Source organism: Pseudorca crassidens, chromosome X (assembly GCF_039906515.1).
Source record: "Pseudorca crassidens isolate mPseCra1 chromosome X, mPseCra1.hap1, whole genome shotgun sequence".
NCBI lineage: Eukaryota > Metazoa > Chordata > Mammalia > Artiodactyla > Delphinidae > Pseudorca > Pseudorca crassidens.
In genome coordinates, this window is record NC_090317.1 from 80,726,957 (window position 1) to 80,749,732 (window position 22,776).

Sequence of the window (22,776 nt, forward strand, 5' to 3'; positions counted from 1 at the left end):
AGGAGGTGGACTTTGAGAGCAAGATTTATTATGTTTTCACATTTTCTCTTTTTGTGAGTGTGTATGTGTATGCTTCTGTGTGAGATTTTGTCTGTATAAATTTGCTTTCACTATTTGTCCTAGGGTTCTATTCGTCCATTATTTTAATTAAAAAATGTTTTTTCTTGATAAATATTTTTTATTTTAATAACTTTATTTTATTTTGTTTTTATGTTCTTTTCGTTTATCCTCTTTCTTTCCTTCTTTGTACTTTTTCTCCCTTTTATTCTGATCCGTGTGGATGACAGTCTCTTGGTGCTGCACCTAAGCATCAGTGCTGTGCCTCTGAGATGGGAGAGCCAACATCAGGACACTGGTCCACAAGAGACCTCCCAGCTCCACGTATTATCAAATGCTGAATATTTCCGAGAGATCTCCATCTCAAAATCAACACCCAGCTGCACTCAATGACCAGCAAGCTACAGTGCTGGACACCCTAAGCCAAACAACTAGCAAGAGAGGAACACAAACCCACCCATTAGCAGAAAGGCTGCCTAAAATTATAATAAGTCCACAGACACCCCAGACCCACACCAACAGACGTGGAATTCCTCACCAGAAAGACAAGATCCAGCCTTATCCACCAGAACACAGGCACTAGTCCCCTCCACCAGGAAGCCTACACAACCCACTGAACAAACTTTAGCCACTGGGGACAGACACCAAAAACAGCGGGAAATACAAACCTGCAGCCTGCAAAAAGGAGACCCTAAACACAGTAAGATAAGCAAAATGAGAAGACAGAAAAACACACAGAAGATGAAGGAACAAGATAAAAACCCACCAGACCTAAACAATGAAGAGGAACTAGGCAGTCTACCCGAAAAAGAATTCAGAATAATGATAGTAGAGATGATCCAAAATCTTGGAAATAGAATAGAGAAAATGCAAGAAACATTTAAGAAGAACCTAGAAGAACAAAAGATGAAACAAGCGGGCGAGGGGAGATTGGCAGAAGAGTAAGATGCAGAGATCACCTTCCTCCCCACAGGTACACCAGAAATACATCTACACGTGGAACAACTCCTACAGAACACCAACTGAAAGCTGGCAGAAGACCTCAGACCTCGCAAAAGGCAAGAAACTCCCCACGTACCTGGGTAGGGCAAAAGATAAAAAGAAAAAACAGAGACAAAAGAATAGGGATGGGACATATATCTGTGGGAGGGAACTGTGAAAGACGAACGGTTTCCACACACTAGGAAGCCCCTTCGCAGGTGGAGACAGTGGGTGGCAGAGGGGGGGAGCTTTGGAGTCATGGAGGAGAGCACAGCAACAGGGGTGCAGAGGACAAAGTGGGGAGATTCCCGCACAGAGGATCGGTGCTGACCAGCACTCACCAGCCCGAGAGGCTTGTGTGCTCACCCGCCGGGGTGGGCGGGGCTGCGAGCTGAGGCTTGGGCTTTAGTCGGAGCACAGGGAGAGGACTGGGGTTGGCGGTGTGAACACAGCCTGAAGGGGTTAGTGCACCACGGCTAGACAGTAGGGAGGCCAGAAAAAGGTCTGGACCTGCTGAAGGGCAAGAGACTTTTTCTTCCCTCTTTGTTTCCTGGAGCGCCAGGAGACGGGATTAAGAGTGCTGCTTTAAGGATCTCCAGAGACGGGCATGAGCTGTGGCTAAAACCGTGGACCCCAGAGTTGGGCAGGAGATGCTATGGCTGCTGCTGCCACCACCAAGAAGCCTGTGTGTGAGCACAGGTCACTATCGACACAGCCCCCACGGGAGCATGTGCAGCACGCCACTGCCAGGATCCCAGGATCCAGGGACAAATTCCCCAGGAGAAAGCATGACTAACCTTAGGCTGGTGCAACATCATGCTGGCCTCTGTCGCCACAGGCTCACCCCACACAGAGTGCCCCTCCCTCTACCAGGCCTGAGTGAGCCAGAGCCCCGAATCAGCGGCTCCTTTAACTCCGTCCTGTCTGAGCAGAAAAACAGACGCCCTCCGGGGACCTACAACCAGAGGCGGGGCCAAATCCAAAGTTGAGCCCCTGTGAGCTGTGAGAACAAAGAAGAGAAAGGGAAATCTCTCCCAGAAGCCTCAGAAGCAATGGATTCAATCTCCACAATCAACTTGATGTGTCCTGCATCTGTGGAATACATGAATAGACAATGAATCATCCCAAATTGAGGAGGGGGACATTGAGAGCAAGATTTATGATTTTGTTCCCTTTTCCTCTTTTTTTTTTTTTTTTTTCCCGGTACGCGGGCCTCTCACTGTTGTGGCCTCTCCCATTGCGGAGCGCAGGCTCAGCAGCCATGGCTCATTCCTTTTCCTCTTTTTGTGAATGTGTATGTTTATGCTTCTGTGTGAGATTTTGTCTGTATACCTTTGCTTCCACCATTTGTCGTAGGGTTCTATTTGCCCGTTTTTTTAAAAAATTTTTTTCTTAATAATTTTTATTTTATTTTACTTTATTTTATTTTACTTTATCTTCTTTCTTTCTTTCCTTCCTTCCCTCCTTTAGAGAATGAATCATCCCAAATTGAGGAGGTGGACTTTGAGAGCAAGATTATAATTTTTTCCCCTTTTCCTCTTTTTCTGAATGTGTATGTGTATGCTTCTGTATGAGATTTTATCCGTATAGCTTTGCTTCCACCATTTGTCCTAAGTTTCTATCTGTCCATTTTGTTTTTTTAAATTTTTTTCTTAATAATTATTTTTTAATTTAATAACTTTATTATATTTTACTTTATTTTGTTTTACTTTTTCTTTCTTTTTTTCTTCCTTCCCTCCTTCCTTCCTTCCTTTCTCCCACCATCCTTACCTCCCACCCTCCCTCCCTCCTTTCTTTCTTTCTCCCTTCTTTCTTTCCTGCCTTTCTTTCTTCCCTCCTAATTCTACTAATTCTGTCTCTCTACTTTTTCTCCCTTTTATTCTGAGCCATGTTGATGAAGCGTTCTTGGTGTGGCAGCCAGGAGTCAGTGCTGTACCTCTGAGGTGGGAGAGCCAACATGAGGACACTGGTCCATAAGAGATCTCCCAGCTCCAAATAATATCAAATGGCGAAAATCTCCCAGAGATCTCCATCTCAACACCAGCACCCAGCTTAACTCAACGACCAGCAAGCTACAGTGCTGGACACCCTATGCCAAACAACTAGCAAAACTGGAACACAACCCCACCCATTAGCAGAGAGGCTGCCTAAAATCATAAGTCCACAGACACCCCAAAACACACCACCAGACGTGGACCTCCCCACCAGAGAGACAAGATCCAGCCTCATCCACCACAGCACAGGCACTAGTCCCCTCCACCAGGAAGCATACACAACCAACTGAAGCAACCTTATCCACTGGGGAGGGACACCAAAAACAACGGGAACTACGAACCTGCAGCCTGCAAAAAGGAGACCCCAAACACAGTAAGATAAGCAAAATGAGAAGACAGGAAAACACACCACAGATGAAGGAGAAAGATAAATACCCAACAGACCTAACAAATGAAGAGGACATAGGCAGTCTACCTGAAAAAAATTCAGAATAATGATAGTAAAGATGATCCACAAAGCACCGAGCTGACATCCCTGTGCTATGTGGCTGCTTCACATTAGCCATCTACCTTACGTTTGTTAGTGTATATATGTCCATGTGTCTCTCCCACTTTGTCACAGCTCACCCTTCCCCTCCCCATATCCTCAAGTCTGTTCTCCAGTAGGTCTGTGTATTTATTCCTGTCTTACCCCTAGGTTCTTCATGATATTTTTATCTTAAATTCCATATATATGTGTTAGCATATGGTATTTGTCTTTCTCTTTCTGACTTACTTCACTCTGTATGACAGACTCTAGGTCTATCCACCTCATTACAAACAGCTCAATTTCGTTTCTTTTTATGGCTGAGTAATATTCCATTGTATATATGTGCCACATCTTCTTTATCCATTCATCTGATGGTGGGCACTTAGGTTGTTTCCATCTCTGTGCTATTGTAAATAGAGCTGCAATGAACATTTTGGTACATGACTCTTTTTGAATTTTGGTTTTCTCAGGGTATATGCCCAGTAGTGGGATTGCTGGGTCATATGGTAGTTCTATTTGTAGTTTTTTAAGGAACCTGCATACTGTTCTCTATAGTGGCTGTACCAATTCACATTCCCACCAGCAGTGCAAGAATGTTCTCTTTTCTCCACACCCTCTCCAGCACTGATTGTTTCCAGATTTTTTGATGATGGCCATTCTGACTGTTGTGAGATGATACCTCATTGTAGTTTTAATAATTTTTTTAATTTAATAACTTTATTGTATTTTACCTTACTTTATTTTATTTTACCTTACTTTATTTTATTTTACCTTCCTTATTTTCTTTCCTTTTATACTCTCTCTTTCTTTCTTTCTACTTTTTCTCCCTTTTATTCTGAACCATGTGGATGAAACTCTCTTGATGCTGCAGCCAAGCATCAGAGCTGTGCCTCTGAGGTGGGAGAGCCAATTTCAGGACACTGGTCCAAAAGAGACTTCCAAGCTCCACGTAATATCTAATGGTGAAAATCTCCCTGAGATCTGCATCTCAATGCCAACACCCAGCTTTACTCAACGACCAGCAAGCTACAGTGCTCTATGCCCTATGACAAACAACAAGCAAGTGAAGAACAAAACACCATCCATTAGCAGAGAGTCTGCCTAAAATAATAAGTCCACAGACACCCTAAAACATGCCACAAGACGTGGACTTGCTCACCAGAAAGCCAGGATCCAGCCTCATCCACCAGAACAAAGGCACTAGTCTCCTTCACCAGGAAGCCTACAAAACCCACTGACAAACTTTAGCCACTGGAGAGAGACACCAAAAACAACAGGAACTATGAAACTGCATCCTGCAAAAAGGAGACCCCAAACACAGTCGGATAAGCAAAATGAGAAGACAGAAAACACACAGCAGATAAAGGAGCAAGTTAAAAACCCACCATACCTAACAAATGAAGAGGAAATAGGCAGTCTACCTGAAAAAGAATTCAGAATAATGATAGTAGAGATGATCCAAAATCTTGGAAATAGAATAGAGAAAATGCAAGAAACATTTAACAAGGACTTAGAAGAACAAAAGATGAAACAAGCAATGATGAACAACACAATAAATGAAATTAAAAATACTCTAGATGGGATCAATAGCAGAATAACTGAGGAAGATGAAAGAATAAGTGACCTGGAAGATAAAATAGTGGAAATAACTGCTGCAGAGCAGAAAAAAGAAAAAGAATGAAAAGAAATGAGGACAGTCTCAGAGACCTCTGGGACAACATTAAACTCACCAACATTCGAATTATTGGGGTTCCTGAAGAAGAAGAGAAAAAGAAAGGGACTGAGAAAATATTTGAAGGGGTTATGGTTGAAAAATTCCCTAATACAGGAAAGGAAATAGTTAATGAAGTCCAGGAAACACAGAGAGTCCCATACAGGATAAATCCAAGGAGAAACACGACAAGACACATATTAATCAAACTTTCAAAATTTAAATGCAAAGAAAACATATTAAAAGCAGAAAGGGAAAAAGAACAAATAGCACACAAAGGAATCCCTGTAAAGTTAACAGATGAACTTTCAGCAGAAACTGCAAGCCAGAAGGGAGTGGCAGGACATATTTAAAGTGATGAAAGAGAGAAACCTACAACCAAAATTACTCTACGCAGTAAGGATCTCATTCACAGTTGATGGAGAAATTAAAACCTTTACAGACAAGCAAAAGCTGAGAGAGTTCAGCACCACCAAACCAGTTTTACAACAAATGCTAAAGGATCTTTTCTAGGCAAGAAACACAAGAGAAGGGAAAGACCTACAATAACAAACCCAAAACAATTCAGAAAATGGGAATAGGAACATACATATTGATAATTACCTTAAATGTAAATGGATTAAATGCCCCCACCAAAAGACATAGATTGACTGAATAGATATAAAAACAAGACACATATATATACTGTCTACAGGAGACCCATTTCAGACCTAGAGATGCATACAGACTGTAAGTGAGGGGATGGAAAAGATACTCCATGCAAATGGAAACCAAAAGTAAGCTGGAATAGCAATTCTCATATCAGACAAAATGGACTTTAAAATAAAGACTGTTAGAAGAGACAAAGAAGGACACTAGATAATGATCAAGGGATGAATCCAAGGAGAAGATATAAATATTGTAAATAATTATGCACCCAACTTAGGAGCACCACAATACGTATGGAAAATGATAACAGTAATAAAAGGGGAAATCGACAGTAACACATACATAGTATGGGACTTTAACACCCCACATTCACCAATGGACAGATCATCCAAAATGAAAATAAATTAGGAAACACAAGCTTTAAATGATACATTAAACAAGAAGGACTTAATTGATATTTATAAGACATCCCATCCAAAAACAACAGAATACACATTTTTCTAAAGTGCTCACGGAACATTCTCCCAGATAGATCTTATCATGAATCACAAATCAAGCCTCTGTAAATTTAAGAAAATTGAAATTGTATCAAGTATCTTTTCCGACCACAATGCTATGAGACTACATATCAGTTACAGGAAAAGACCTGTAAAAAATACAAACAGATCGAGGCAAAACAATACACTACTTAACACCGAAGTGAACACTGAAGATATCAAAGGGGAAATCAAAAAAATCTAGAAACAAATAACAATGGAGACACGATGAAATAAAACCTGTGGGATGCAATAAAAACGGTTCTAAGAGGGAAGTTTATAGCAATACAATCCTACCTTAAGAAACAGAAAACATCTCAAATAAACAACCTAACCTTGCACCTAAAGCAATTAGAGAAAGAACAAAAAAACCCCCAAAGTTAGCAGAAGGAAAGAAATCATAAAGACAGATCAAAATATATGAAAAAGAAATGATGGAAACGATAGCAAAGATCAATAAAACTAAAAGCTGTGCCTTTGAGAAGATAAACAGGATTGATAAACCATTAGCCAGACACATCAAAAAAAAAAGGGAGAAGTCTCAAATCAATAGAATTAGAAATGAAAAAGGAGGAGTAACAACTGACAGTGCAGAAATACAAAAGTTCATGAGAGATTACTAAAAGCAACTCTACGCCAATAAAATGGACAACCTGGAAGAAATGCACAAATTCGTAGAAATGCACAACCTGCCAAGACTGAACTAGGATGAAATAAAAAAATATGAACAGACCAATCACAAGCACTGAAATTGAAAATGTTATTAAACTTCCTCCAACAAAGAGATATGGGAACATATGTGTATATATATATATATATATATGATTCACATTGTTAAAAGGCAGAAACTAACACACAATTGTAAAGCAATTATACTCCAATAAAGATATTTTAAAAAAATCTTCCAACACACAAAACCCAGGACAAGATGGCTTCACAGGTGAATTCTATCAAACATTTAGAGAAGAGCTTACACGTATCCTTCTCAAACTCTTCCAAAATATAGTAGAGGGAGGATCAGGCCCAAAATCATTCTACAAGGCCACAAACACCCTGATACCAAAACCAGACAAAGATGTCCCAAAAAATAAAAACTACAGGTCAATATCACTGAGGAGCATAGATGCAAAAATCCTCAACAAAATACTAGCAAACAGAATGCAGCAGCCCATTGAAAGGATAATACACCATGATCAAGTGGAGTTTATTCCAGGAATACAAGGGTTCTGCAATATATGCAAATCAGTCAATGTGATACACCATATTAACAAATTGAAGGAGAAAAAGCATATGATCATCTCAATAGATGGAGCGAAAACTTTCTTCAAAATTCAACACCGATTTGTGATAAAAACCCTGCAGAAAGTAGGCATAGAGGATACTTTCCTCAACATAATAAAGGCCATATATGACAAACGCACAGCCGACACCATCCTCAATGGTGAGAAACTGAAAACATTTCCATTAAGACCAAGAACAATACAAGGTTTCCCACTCTCACCACTCTTATTCAACATAGTTTTGGAAGTTCTAGCCACAGTAATCAGAGAAGAAAAGGAAGTAAAAGGAATCCAAATCAGAAAAGAAGAAGTAAAGCTGTCAGTGTTTGCAAATGATGTGATACTATATATAGAGAATCCTAAAGATGCTACCAGAAAACTACTAGAACTAATCAATGAATTTTGTAAAGTAGCAGGATACAAAATTGATGCACAGAAATCAATGGCATTCTTATAAACTAATGATGAAATATCTGAAAGTGAAATTAAGAAAACACTCCCGGGGAAGTTGGCTGAAAAGTAAGATGTGGAGATCAGCTTCCTCCCCACAGATACATGAGAAATACATCAACACGTGGAACAAGTCCTACATAACAGCTACTGAATGCTGTCAGCAGACCTCAGACCTCCCAAAAGGGAAGAAAATCCCCAAGAACCTGAGTAGGGCAAAAGAAAAAAGAATAAACAGAGACAAAAGAATAGGAATGGGACCTGCATGAGTGGGAGGGAGCTGTGAAGGAAGATAGGTTTCCACACACTAGGAAGCCCCTTCGTGGGCGGAGACTGCATGTGGTGGACGGCGGAAGCTTCGGAGCTGCGGAGGAGAGCACAGCAACAGGGGTGTGGAGGGCAAAGCTGAGAGAGTCCCACACAGAAGATCAGTGCCGACTGGCATTCACCAGCCCGAGAGCCTTGTCTGCTCACCCGCTCGGGTGTGCAGGCCTGAGAGCTGAGGCTAAGCCTTCAGTCAGAGCACAGGGAGAGAACTGGTGTTGTTGGCATGAACACAGCCTGCAGGGGTTAAGTGCACCACGGCCAGCTGGGAGGGATTCCGGGGAAAAGTCTGGACCTGCCCAATAGGCAAGAGACTTTTTCTTCCCTCTTTGTTTCCTAGTGCACAAGCAGAGGGGATTAAGAGTACCACTTAAAGGAGCTCCAGAGATGGGCGCAAGCCGCGGCTAACAGAATGGACACCAGAGTCAGGCATGAGACACTAAGGCTGCTGCTGCCGCCACCAAAAGCCTGTGTGTGAGCACAGGTCACTATCCACACCTCCCTTCTGGGGAGCCTGTGAAGCCCGCCACTGCCAGGGTCCCGGGATTCAAGGACAACTTCTCTGGGAGAATGCTTGGTGTGCATGAGGCCTGTGCAATGTCATGCTGGCCTATGCCGCCGCAGGCTCGCCCCGCACTATGTACCACTCCTTCCCCCAGGCCTGAGTCAGTGAGAGCCCTCGAATCAGCAGCTCATTTAACCCCATCCTGTTTGAGCAAAAAAGAGTTCCCCTCTGGTGACCTATATGCAGAGGAGGGGCCAAATCCAAAGCTGAGACATGCGAGCTGTGCAAACAAAGAAAAGAAAGGGAAATCTCTCCTAACAGCCTCAGGAGTAGTGGATTACATCTCCACAATCAACTTGCTGTACCCTGCATCTGTGGAATACCTGAATAGACAATGAATCATCCCAAACTGAGGAGGTGGACTTTGAGAGCAAGATTTATTATGTTTTTCCATTTTCTTCTTTTTGTGAGTGTGTATGTGTTTGCTTCTGTGTGAGATTTTGTCTGTATAGCGTTGCTTTCACTATTTGTCCTAGGGTTCTATTCATCAACTTTTTATATTTACTTAAAAAACTTTTTTTTCTTAATAATTATTTTTTATTTTAATAACTTTATTTTATTTTATCTTAGTTTATTTTTTCTTTTATCATCTTGCTTTCCTACTTTCTAATTTTTCTCCCTTTTATTCTGAGCCATGTTGATGAAAGGCTCTTGGTGTTGCAGCCAAGCATCAGTGCAGTGCCTCTGAGGTGGGAGAGCAAACTTCAGGACACTGGTCCACGACAGACCTCCCAGCTCCAAGTAATATCAAATGGCGAAAATCTCCCAGAGATCTCCATCTCAACACCAACACCCAGCTTCACTCAACGACCAGAGAGCTACAGTGCTGGACACCCTATGCCAAACAAATAGCAAGAAAGGAACACAAACCCACCCATTAGCAGAGAGGCTGCCTAAAGTCATAATAAGTCCACAGACACCTCAAAGCACACCACAAGATGTGGACTTGGCCACCGGATAGACAAGATCCAGCCTTATTCAGGAGAACAATGGCACTAGTCCCCTCGACCAGGAAGCCTACAAAACCGACTGAGCAAACTTTTGCCACTAGGAATAGACACTAGAAACAACAGGAACTACGAATCTGCAGCCTGCAAAAAGAGACCCCAAACACAGTAGGATAAGCAAAATGAGAGACAGAAAAACACACAGATGAAGGAGCAAGATAAAAACCCACCAGACCTAACAAATGACGAGGAAATAGGCAGTCTACCTGAAAAAGAATTCAGAATAATGATAGTGAACATGATCCGAAATCTTGGAAATAGAATAGAGAAAATGCAAGAAACATTTAACAAGGACCTAGAAGAACAAATGATAAAACAAGCAATGATGTACAACACAATAAATGAAATTAAAAATACTCTAGAAGAAATCAGTAGGAGAATAACTGAGACAGAAGAAAGAATAAGTGACCTGGAAGATAAAATAGTGCAAATAACTACTGCAGAGAAGAAGAAAGAAAAAAGAATGAAAAGAAATTAGGATAGTCTCAGAGACCTCTGGGACAGCATTAAACTCACGAACATTCGAATTATAGGGTTTCCAGAAGAAGAAGAGAGAAAAAAAGAGACTGAGAAAATATTTGAGGAGATTATATTTCAAAACTTCCCTAATATGGGAAAGGAAATAGTTAATCAAGTCCAGGAAGCACAGAGAGTCCCATACAGGATAAATCCAAGGAGAAATATGCCAAGACACATATTAATCAAACTGTCAACATTTAAATACAAAGAAAACATATTAAAAGCAGCAAGGGAAAAATAACAAATAACACACAAGGGAATCCCAATAAGGTTAACAGCTGAACTTTCAGCAGAAACTCTGCAAGCCAGAAGGGAGTGGCAGGACATATTTAAAGTGATGAAGGAGAAAAACCTGCAACCAAAATTACTCTACCCAGCAAGGATCTCATTCAGATTTGATAGAGAAATTAAATCCTTTACAGATAAGCAAAAGCTGAGAGAGTTCAGCACCACCAAACCAGCTTTACAACAAATGCTAAAGGAACTTCTCTAGGCAAGACACACAAGAGAGGGAAAATACCTACAATAACAAACCCAAAACAATTCAGAAAATGGGAATAGGAACATACATATCGATAATTACCTTAAATGTAAATGGATTAAAGGCTCCCACCAAAAGACACAGACTGGTCGAATGAATATAAAAAAAAGACCCATATATATTATGTCTCCAAGAGACCCACTTCAGACCTAGAGACATATACAGACAGAAAGTAAGGGGATGGAAAAAGATATTCCATGCAAATGGAAACCAAAAGAAAGCTGGAGTAGCAATTCTCATATCAGACAAAATAGACTTTAAAATAAAGACTATTAGAAGAGACAAAGAAGGACACTAGATAATGATCAAGGGATCGATGCAAGAGAAAGATACAACAATTGTAAAAATTTATGCACCCAACTGAGGAGCACCTCAATACATAAGGCAAGTACTAACACCCATAAATGGAGAAATTGACAGTAACTCATACATAGTATGGGAATTTAACACCCCACATTCACCAATGGACAGATCATCCAAAATGAAAATAAATAAGGAAACAGAAGCTTTAAATGATACATCAAACAAGATGGACTTAATTGATATTTATACACAAAGACAAAAGAATACACATTTTTCTCAAGTGCTCATGGAACATTCTCCAGGATAGATCATATCTTGGGTCACAAATCAAGCCTTGGTATATTTAAGAAAATTGAAATTGTTAAACTATCTTTTCTGACCACAGAGCTATGAGACTAGATATCAAATACAGGAAAAGATCTGTAAAAAATACAAACACGTGGAGACAAAACAATACACTACTTAATAACGAAGTGATCACTGAAGAAATAAAAGAGTAAATCAAAAAGCACCTAGAAACGAATGACAATGGAGATACGACGAACCAAAACCTATGGGGTGCAACAAAACCAGTTCTAAGAGGGAAGTTTATAGCAATACAATCCTACCTTAAGAAACATCTCTAATAAACAACCTAAATTTGTACCTAAAGCAATTAGAGAAAGAACAAGAAAAAAAACCCAACTTGGTGTGAATGTAAATTGATAGAGCCATTGTGGAGGACAGCATGGAGGTTCCTTAAAAAACTACAAATAGAACTACCATATGACACAGCAGTCCCACAACTGGGCATATACCCTGAGAAGACCATATTTCAAAAAGAGTCATATACCAAAATGTTCATTGCAGCTCTATTTACAATAGCCCGGAGATGGAAACAACCTAAGTTTCCATCATCAGATGAATGGATAAAGAGGATATGGCACATATATACAATGGAATATTACTCAGCCATAAAAAGAAATGAAACTGAGCTATTTGTAATGAGGTGTATAGACCTAGAGTCTCTCATATAGCGTGAAGTAAGTGAGAAAGAGAGAGACAAATACCTTATGCTAGCATATATATATGGAATTTAAGAAAAAATGTCATGAAGAACCTAGGGGTAACACAGGAATAAAGACACAGACCTACTAGAGTATAGACTTCAGGAAATGGGGAGGGGGAAGTGTAAGCTGTGGCAAAGTGAGAGAGAGGCATGGACATATATACATTACCAAGCGTAAGTTAGATAGCTAGTGGGAAGCAGCCACATAGCACGGGGAGATCAGCTCAGTGCTTTGTGACTGCCTGAAGGGGTGGGATACAGAAGGTGGGAGGAAGGGAGATGCAAGAAGGAAGAGATATGGGAACATATGTATATATATAACTGATTCATTTTGTTGTAAAGCAGAAACTAACACACATTATAAAGCAATAATACTCCAATAAAGATGCTAAAATAAATAAACCAAAGTTAGCAGAGGGGAATAAATCATAAAGAGCAGATCAGAAATAAATGAAAAAGAAATGAAGTAAATGATAGCAAAGATCAATAAAACTAAAAGCTGTGTCTTTGAGAAGATAAAGAAGATTGATAAAACATTAGCCAGACACATCAAAAAAAGGGAGAAGTCCCAAATCAAGAGAATTAGAAATGAAAAAAGAGAAGTAACAACTGACACTGCAGAAATACAAAAGATCATGAGAGATTACTACAAGCAACACTATGCCAATAAAATGGACAACCTGGAAGAAATGGACAAATTCTTAGAAATGCACAACGCGCTGAGACTGAATCAGGATGAAATAAAAAATATGAACAGACCAATCACAAGCACTGAAATTGAAACTGTGATTAAAAATATTCCAACAAAGAGATATGGGATCATATGTAAATGTATAATTGATTCACTTTATTAAAAGGCAGAAACTAACACACAATTGTAAAGCAATTATACTCCAATAAAGATATTAAAAAAAATCTTCCAACACACAAAAGCCCAGGACAAAATGGCTTCACAGGCGAATTCTATCAAACACTTAGAGAGGAGCTAACACGTATCCTTCTCAAACTCTTCCAAAATATAGCAGAGGGAGGAACATGCCCAAACTCATTCTACAAGTTCACCATCACCCTGATACCAAAACCAGACAAAGATGTCACACACACACACACACACACACACACACACACAAAATGTAGGCCAGTATCACTGATGTGCATAGATGCAAAAATCCTCAACAGCTGTTCCCTCGCGGTGCAGTGGTTGGGGGTCCGCCTGCTGATGCAGTGGACACGGGTTTGTGCCCAGGGCCGGGAGAATCCCACATGCCGTGAAGCAGCTGTGCCCGTGAGCCATGGGTGCTGAGCCTGCGCGTCCGGAGCCTGTCCTCTGCAATGGGAGACGCCACAACAGTTATAGGCCTGAGAACCCAAAAAAAGAAAAAAAATCCTCAACAAAATACTACCAAACAGAATGCAAGAGCACATTAAAAGGATAATACATCATGATCAAATGCGGTTTATTCCATGAATGCAAGGATTCTTCAATATATGCAAATCAGTCAATGTTATACACCATATTAACAAATTGAAGGAGAAAAACCATATGATCATCTCAATAGATGCAGAGAAAGCTTTCGACAAAATTCAACACCCACTTATGATAAAAACCCTGCAGAAAGTAGGCGTAGGGGGAACTTTCCTCAACATAATAAAGGCCATATATGACAACCTCACGGCCAACATCGTCCTCAACGGCGAGAAATTGAAACCATTTCCAATAAGACCAGGAAAATACAACGTTGCCCACTCTCAGCCCTATTATTCAACATAATTTTTAAAGTTCTAGCCACAGTAATCAGAGAAGAAAAATATTTTCCAAATCGGAAAATAATAAATAAAGCTGTCATTGTTTGCAGATGATATGATACTATATAGAGAGGATCCTAAATATGCTGCCAGGAAACTATTAGAGTTAATCAATGAATTTTGTGAAGTATCAGGATACAAAATTAATGCACAGAAATCTCTGGCATTCCTATACACTAATGAAGAAAAATCTGAAAGTGAAATTAAGAAAACGCTCCCGGGTAAGAGGGCGGAAGAGTAAGGTGTGGAGATCACCTTCCTCCCCACAGATACATCAGAAATTCATCAACACGTGGAACAAACCCTACAGAGCACCTACTGATCGCTGGCAAAAGACCTCAGACCGCACAAAAGGCAAGAAAATCCCCATGTACCTGAGTAGGGAAAAAGAATAAAGAATAAACAGAGACAAAAGAATAGGAACGGGACCTGCACCAGTGGGAGGGAGCTGTGAAGGAGGAAAAGTTTCCACACTCTAGGAAGCCCTTTTGTGTGTGGAGACTGCGGGTCTCGGAGTGCAGAAGCTTTGGAACAGCAGAGGAGATCACAGCAACAGTGGTGCAGAGGGCAAAACGGAGAGAGATTCCTGCACAGAAGATCGGTGCCAACTGTCATTCAACAGCCCGAGAGGTTTGTCTGCTCACCCGCTGGGGTGGGCGTGCCTGAGCACTGAGGCTCTGGCTTCGGTTGGAGTGCAGGGAGAGGACTGGTATTGTCGGCATGAACAAAGCCTGCAGGGGATTAGTGCACCACGGCTAACCAGTCGGGAGGCCGGGGCAATGTCTGGACCTGCCGAAGAGGCAAGAGACTTTTTCTTTCCTCTTTGTTTCCTGGTGCGGAGAAGAGGGGATGAAGAGCGCTGCTTAAAGGAGCTCCTGAGATGGGCGCGAGCTGCAGCTAACATCACAGAGGCCAGAGACGGGCATGAGACGCTAAGGCTGCTGCTGCCACCACAAAGAAGCATGTGTGTGACCACAGGTCACTATCCACACCTCCCTTCTGGGGAGCCTGTGCAGCCCACGACTGCCAGGGTCCCGGGATCCAGGGACAACTTCCCCGGGAGAATGCACGGCACACATCAGGCTGATGCAAGGTCACACCGGCCTTGGCCACAGCAGGCTCACCCCGCATTATGTACCCCTCCTTCCCACTAGCCTGAGTAAGCCAGAGCCCATGAATCAGTGGCTCCTTTAACCCCATCCTGTCTGAGCGAAGAAGAGATGCACTCCGGCAACCTACATGCAGAGGTATGGCCAAATCTAACGCTGAGCCCCGGGAGCTGTGCAAACAAAGAAAAGAAAGGGAAATCTCTCCCAGCAGCCAGAAGATCAGCAGATTAAATCTCCACAATCAACTTGATGTACCCTGCATCTGTGGAATACCTGAACAGACAATGAATCATCCCAAATTGAGGAGGTGGACTTTGAGAGCAAGATTTATTATGTTTTCACCTTTTCCTATTTTTGTGAGAGTGTATGTGTATGCTTCTATGTGAGATTTTGTCTGTATAGCTTTGCTTTCACTATTTGTCCTGGGTTCTATCCATCCTTTTTTTTTTACTTAAAAAAACTTTTTTCTTAATAATTATTTTTTATTTTAATAACTTTATTTTATTTTATCTTAATTTACCTCCTTTTCTTCTATCCTATTTCTTTTTTTCCTTCTACATTTTCTCCCTTTTATTCTGAGCCGTGTGGCTGAAAGACTATTGGTACTGCAGCCAAGCATCAGTGCTGTGCCTCTGAGGTGGGAGAGCCAACTTAAAGACACTGGTCCACAAGAGACGCCCCAGCTACAAGTAATATCAAATGGTGAAAATCTCCCAGAGATCTCCATCTCAACACCAACACCCAGGTTCACTGAAATACCAGAAAGCTACAGTGCTGGACACCATATGCCAAACAACTTTCAAGAGAGGAACACAAGCCCCCCATTAGAAGAGAGTCTGCCTAAAATCATTATAAGTTCACAGACACCCCAAAACACACCACCAGGCGTTTAATTGCCCACCTGAAATACAAGATCCATCCTCATCCAGCAGAACACAAGCACTAGTACCCTCCACCAGGAAGCCTACAAAACCCACTGAACGAACTTTAGCCACAGGGGAGAAACACCAAAAACAATGGGAACTACGAACCTGCAGCCTGCAAAAAGGAGACCCCAAACACAATAGGATAAGCAAAATAAGAAGACAGAAAAACACACAGCAGATAAAGGAGCAAGATAAAGATGCACCAGACCTAACAAATGAAGAGGAATTAGGCAGTCTACCTGAAAAAGTATTCATCATAATGATAGTAAAGATGATCCAAAATCCTGGAAATGGGATAGAGAAATTCCCAGAAACAATTAACAAGGACCTAGAAGAACAAAAGATGAAACAAGCAACAATGAACAACACAATAAATGAAATTAAAAATACTCTAGAAGGGAAGAAGAGCAGAATAACTGAGGCAGAAGAAAGAATAAGTGACCTGGATGTTAAAATAGTGGAAATAACCACTGCAGAGAATAAGAAAGAAAAAAGAATGAAAAGAAATGAGGACAGTCTCAGAGACCTCTGGGACAACATTAAACTCACCAACATTCGAATTATAGGGGTTCCAGAATAAGAAGAGAAAAAGAAAGGGACTAAGAAAGTATTTGAGGAGATTATATTTGAAAACTTCCCTAATATGGGAAAGGAAATAGTTAATCAAGTCCAGGAAGCACAGAGAGTCCCATACAGGATAAATCCAAGGAAAAACACACCAAAACACATATTAACCAAACTGTCAACAGTTAAATACAAAGAAAATATATTAAAAGCAGCAAGGGAAAAACAACAAATAACACACAAGGGAATCCCCATAAGGTTAACAGCTGAACTTTCAGCAGGAAATCTGCATGCCAGAAGGGAGTGGCAGGACATATTGAAAGTGATGAAGGAGAGAAACCTGCAACCTAGATTACTCTACCCAGTAAGGATCTCATTCAGATTTGACAGAGAAATTAAAACCTTTACAGACAAGCAAGAGCTGAGAGAGTTCAGCACCAACAAACGAGTTTTACAACAAATGCCAAAGGATCTTCTCTAGGCAAGAAACACAAGAGAAGGAAAAACCTACTATAACAAACCCAAAACAATTAGGAAAATTGGAATAGGAACATACATTTGGATAATTACCTTAAATGTAAATGGATTAAATGCTCCCACCAAAGGACACAGACTGGCTGAATGGATATAAAAACAAGACCCATGTATATGCTGTCTACAAGAGACCCATTTCAGACCAAGAGACACATACAGACTGAAAATGAGGGGATGGAAAAAGATATTCCATGCAAATAGAAAGCAAAAGAAAGCTGGAGTAACAATTCTCATATCAGAAAAAAATAGACGTGAAAATAAAGACTATTGGAAGAGACAAAGAAGGACACTAGATAATGATCAAGGGATCGAACTAAGAAAAATATATATTAATTGTAAATATTTATTCACTCAACGTAGAAACACCTCAATACATAAGGCAAATACTAGCAGCCATAAAAGTTGAAATCAACAGTAATACATTCATAGTAGGGGACCTTAGCACCCCACATTCACCATTGGACAGATCATCCAAAATGAAAATAAATATGGAAACACAAGCTTTAAATGATACATTAAACAAGATGGACTTAATTGATATTTGTAGGACATTCCATCCAAAAACAACAGAACACACATTTTTCTCAAGTGATCATGGAATATTCTCCAGTATACATCATATCTTGGGTCACAAATCAAGCCTTGATAAATTTAAGAAAATTGAAACTGTATCAAGCATCTTTTCTGACAACAATGCTTTTGAGACAAGATATCAATTACAGGAAAAAATCTGTAAAAAATAGAAACAGATGAAAGCTAAACAATACACTACTTAATAGCGAGGTGATCACTGAAGAAATGAAAGCAGAAATTAAAAAATACCTAGAAACAAATGACAATGGAGACATGATGACCCAAAACCTATGGGATGCAGCAAAAGCAGTTCTAAGAGGGTTTTCTAAGAGGGTTTTCTAAAAAATCCTACTTTAAGAAACAGGAAACATCTCGAATAAACAATCAACCTTGCAACTAAAGCAATTAGAGAAAGAAGAACAAAAAAAACCCAAAGTTGGCAGAATGAAAGAAATCATAAAAATCATATCAGAAATAAATGATAAAGCAAACAAGGAAACGATAGCAAAGATCAATAAAACTAAAAGCTTGTTCTTTGAGAAGATAAACAAAACTGATAAAATCTTTGCCAGACACATCAAAAAAATATAAAAGAGGAAGACTCAAATCAATGGAATTAGAAATGAAAAAGGAGAAGTAACAATTGACAGTGCAGAAATACAAAAGATCATGAGAAACTACTGCAAGCAACACTATGCCAATGAAATGCACAACCTGGAAGAAATGGACAAATTCTTAGAAATGCACAACCTGCCAAGACTGAACCATGAAGAAATAGAAAATATGAACAGACCAATCACAAGCATTGAAATTGAAACTGTGGCTAAAATCTTCCAACAAGGAGATATGGGAGCATATGTATATGTATAACTGATTCACTTTGTTAAAAGGCAGAAAGTAATATACCATTGTAAAGCAATTACACTCCAATAGAGATATTAAAAAATAATCTTCCAACACAGAAAAGCCCAGGACCAGACGGTTGCACAGGCAAATTCTATCAAACATTTAGAGAAGCATTAACATGTATACTTGTCAAATTCTTCCAAAATATAGCCAAGGGAGGAACAATGCCAAATACATTCTAGAAGTCCACAATCACCCTGACACCACAACCAGACATAGATGTCACAAAGAAAAAAGCTACAGGCCAATATCACTGATGAACATAGATGCAAAAATCTTCAATAAAATACTAGCAAGCACAATCCAACAGCACACTGAAAGGACAATACACCATGATCAAGTGGGGTTTATTCCAGGAATGCAAGGATTCTTCAATATACGAAAATCAATCGACGTGATACACCATATTAACAAATTGAAGGAGAAAAACCATATGACTATCTCAATAGATGCAGACAAAGATTTCGACAAAATTAAACACCCATTTGTGATACAAACCGAGAAGAAAGTAGTCTTAGAGGAAAATTTCCTCAACATAATAAAGGCCATATATGACAAACCCACAGCCAACATCATCCTCAATGGTGAAAAACTGAAACCATTTTCACTAAGATCAGGAAGAAGACAAGATTGCCCACTCTCAGCACTCTTATTCCACAGAGCTTTGGAATTTCTAGCCATAGAAAACAGAGGAGAGAAAGAAGTAAAGTGTATCCAAATTGGAACAGAAGAAGTAAAGCTGTCACTTTTTGCAGATTATATGATAATATATATAGAGAATCCTAAAGATGCTACCAGAAAACTACTAGAGCTATCAATGAATTTGGTAAAGTAGAATGGTACAAAATTAATGCATAGTAATCTCTGGCAATCCTATACACTAATGATGAAAAATCTGAAAGTGAAATTAGGAAAACGCTGACATTTACCATTACAAGAAAAAGAATAAAATATTAAGGAATACACCTACCTAAGGAGTAAGAGACCTGTATGCAGAAAATTAAAAGACACTGATTAAAGAAATTAAAGATGATACAAACAGCTGGAGAGATACAACATGTTCTGGGATGGGGAGACTCAACATTCTGAAAATGACTCTACCACCCAAAGCAATCTACAGATTCAATGCAAACCCTATCAAACTAACACTGGCATTTTTCACAGAACTAGAGCAAAAAATTTCACAATTTGTATGGAAAGACAAATGACTCCAAACACCCAAAGCAATCTTGAGAACGAAGAACATAGCTGGTGGAATCAGGCTCCCTGACTTCACACTATACTACAAAGCTACAGTAATCAAGACACTATGGTACTGGCACAAAAACAGAAATATAGATGAATGGAACAGGATAGAAAGCCCAGAGATAAACCAACGCACATATGGTCACCTTATCTTTGATAAAATATGCAGGAATGTACAGTGGAGAAAGGGCAGTCTCTTCAATGATTTGTGCTGGGAAAACTGGACAGGTACATGTAAAAGTATGAGATTAGAACACTCCCCAAAACCATATAAAACATAAGCCCAAAATCGATAAAAGACCTAAATGTAAGGCAAGAAACTGTCAAACTCTTAGAGGAAAATGTAGGCAGAACAATCTAAGACATAAATCACAGCAAGATCCGTTGAGACTCACCTCCTAGAGAAATGGAAATAAAAACAAAAATAAACAATTTGGACAAAATGAGACATAAAAGCTTTTGCACAGCAAATGAAACCATAAAGAAGACCAAAAGACAAACCTCCAAATGGGAGAAAATATTTGCAAATGAAGCAACTGACAAAGGATTAATTTCCAAAATCAGCTCATGCAGCTCAATAACAAAAAAAAAGCAAACAACCCAATCCAAACATGGGCAGAAGACCTAAATAGACATTTCTCCAAAGAAGATACACAGACTGCCAACAAACACGTGAAAGAATGCTCAACATCATTAATCATTAGAGAAATGCAAATCAAAACCACAGTGAGATATACTCTCATAAGGTTCACAATGGTCATCATCAAAATATCAAGAAACAATAAATGCTGGAGAGAGGCTGGAGAAAATGGAACAGTCTTTCACTGCTCATGGAGCTGTGAATTGGTACAGCCACTATGAAGAACAGTATGGATGTTCCTTAAAAACTACACATGGAAATACCACATCACCCAGCAATCCCATTACTGGGCATATACCCTGAGAAAACCATAATTCAAAAAGACGTATGTACCAAAAAGTTCATTGCAGCTTTACTTACAATAGCAAGGAGATGGAAGCAACCTAAGTGTCGATCATTGGATGAATGGATAAAGAAGATGTGGCACATATATATAATGGAATATGACTCAGCCATAAAAAGAAACAAAACTGAGTTTTTTGTAGTGAGGGGGATGGACATACAGTCTGTCATACAGAGTGAAGTAAGTCAGAAAGAGTAAGACAAATATCGTGTGCTAACTCACATATATGGAATCTAAGAAAAAAATATCAAGAAGAACCTAGGGGTAAGATGGGAATAAAGACACAGCCCTAGTAGCGAATGGACTTGAGGATATGGGGAGTGGGAATTGTAAGCTGTGACAAAGTGAGAGAGTGGCATGGACATATATACTCTACCAAATGTAAAATAGATAGCTAGTGAGAAACAGTCACATAGCACAAAGAGATCAGCCCTGTGCTCTGTGACCACCTAGAGAGAGGGGGTAGGGATGGTGGGAGGGAGGGAGACATAAGAGGGAAGATATATGGGAACATATATATCTGTATAACTGATGCTCTTTGTTATAAAGCACAAACAGACACACTGTTGTAAAGCAATTGTACTCCAATAAAGATGTAAAAAATATACCTAGAAACAAATGACAATGGAGACATGATGACAAAAAATGTATGAGATGTAGCAAAAGTAGTTCGAACAAGGAAGTTTATAGCAATACAATCCTACCTTAAGAAACAGAAAGCATCTCAAATAAACAACCTAACCTTGCAGCTAAAGCAATTAGAGAAAGAAGAAAGAAAAAAAAAACCCAAAGACAGCAGAAGGAAAGAAATAAAAAAGATCAGCTCAGAAATAAATGAAAAGCAAATGAAGGAAACGATACAAAAATCAATAAAACTGAAAACTGATTCTTTGAGAAGATAAACAAAACTGATTAACCATTAGCAAGACACATCAAAAAAAAAGGGAGAAGATTCAAATCAATGGAATTAGAAATTAAAAAGTAGAAGTAACAACTGACACTGTAGAAATACAAAACATCATGAGAGATTACTGCAAGCAACACAATGTCAATAAAATGCACAACCTGGAAGAAATGGACACATTCTTAGAAATGCACAGCCTGCCGAGACTGAACCAGGAAGAAATAGAAAATATGAACAGACCAATCACAAGCACTGAAATTGAAACTGTGACTAAAAATCTTCCAACAAAGAGAAATGGGAACATATGTATATATATAACTGATTCACTTGGTTAAAAGGCAGAAACTAATATACCAATGTAAAGCAATTATACTCCAATAAAGATATTAAAAATAATCTGCCAACACAAAAGAGCCCAGGACGAGATGGCTTCACAGGCGAATGCTATCAAACATTTAGAGAAGAGTTAACACCTATACATCTCAAATTCTTCCAAAATATATCCGAGGGAGGAACACTCCAAAATTAATTCTAGAAGGCCACAATCACCCTGATACCAAAACCAGACAAACATGTCACAAAGAAAAGAACTACAGGCCAATATAACTGATGAACATAGATACAAAAATCTTCAATAAAATACTAGCAAACAGAATTCAACAGCACATTGAAAGGACAATACACCATAATCAAATGATGTTTATTGCAGAAATGCAAGGATTCTTCAATATAT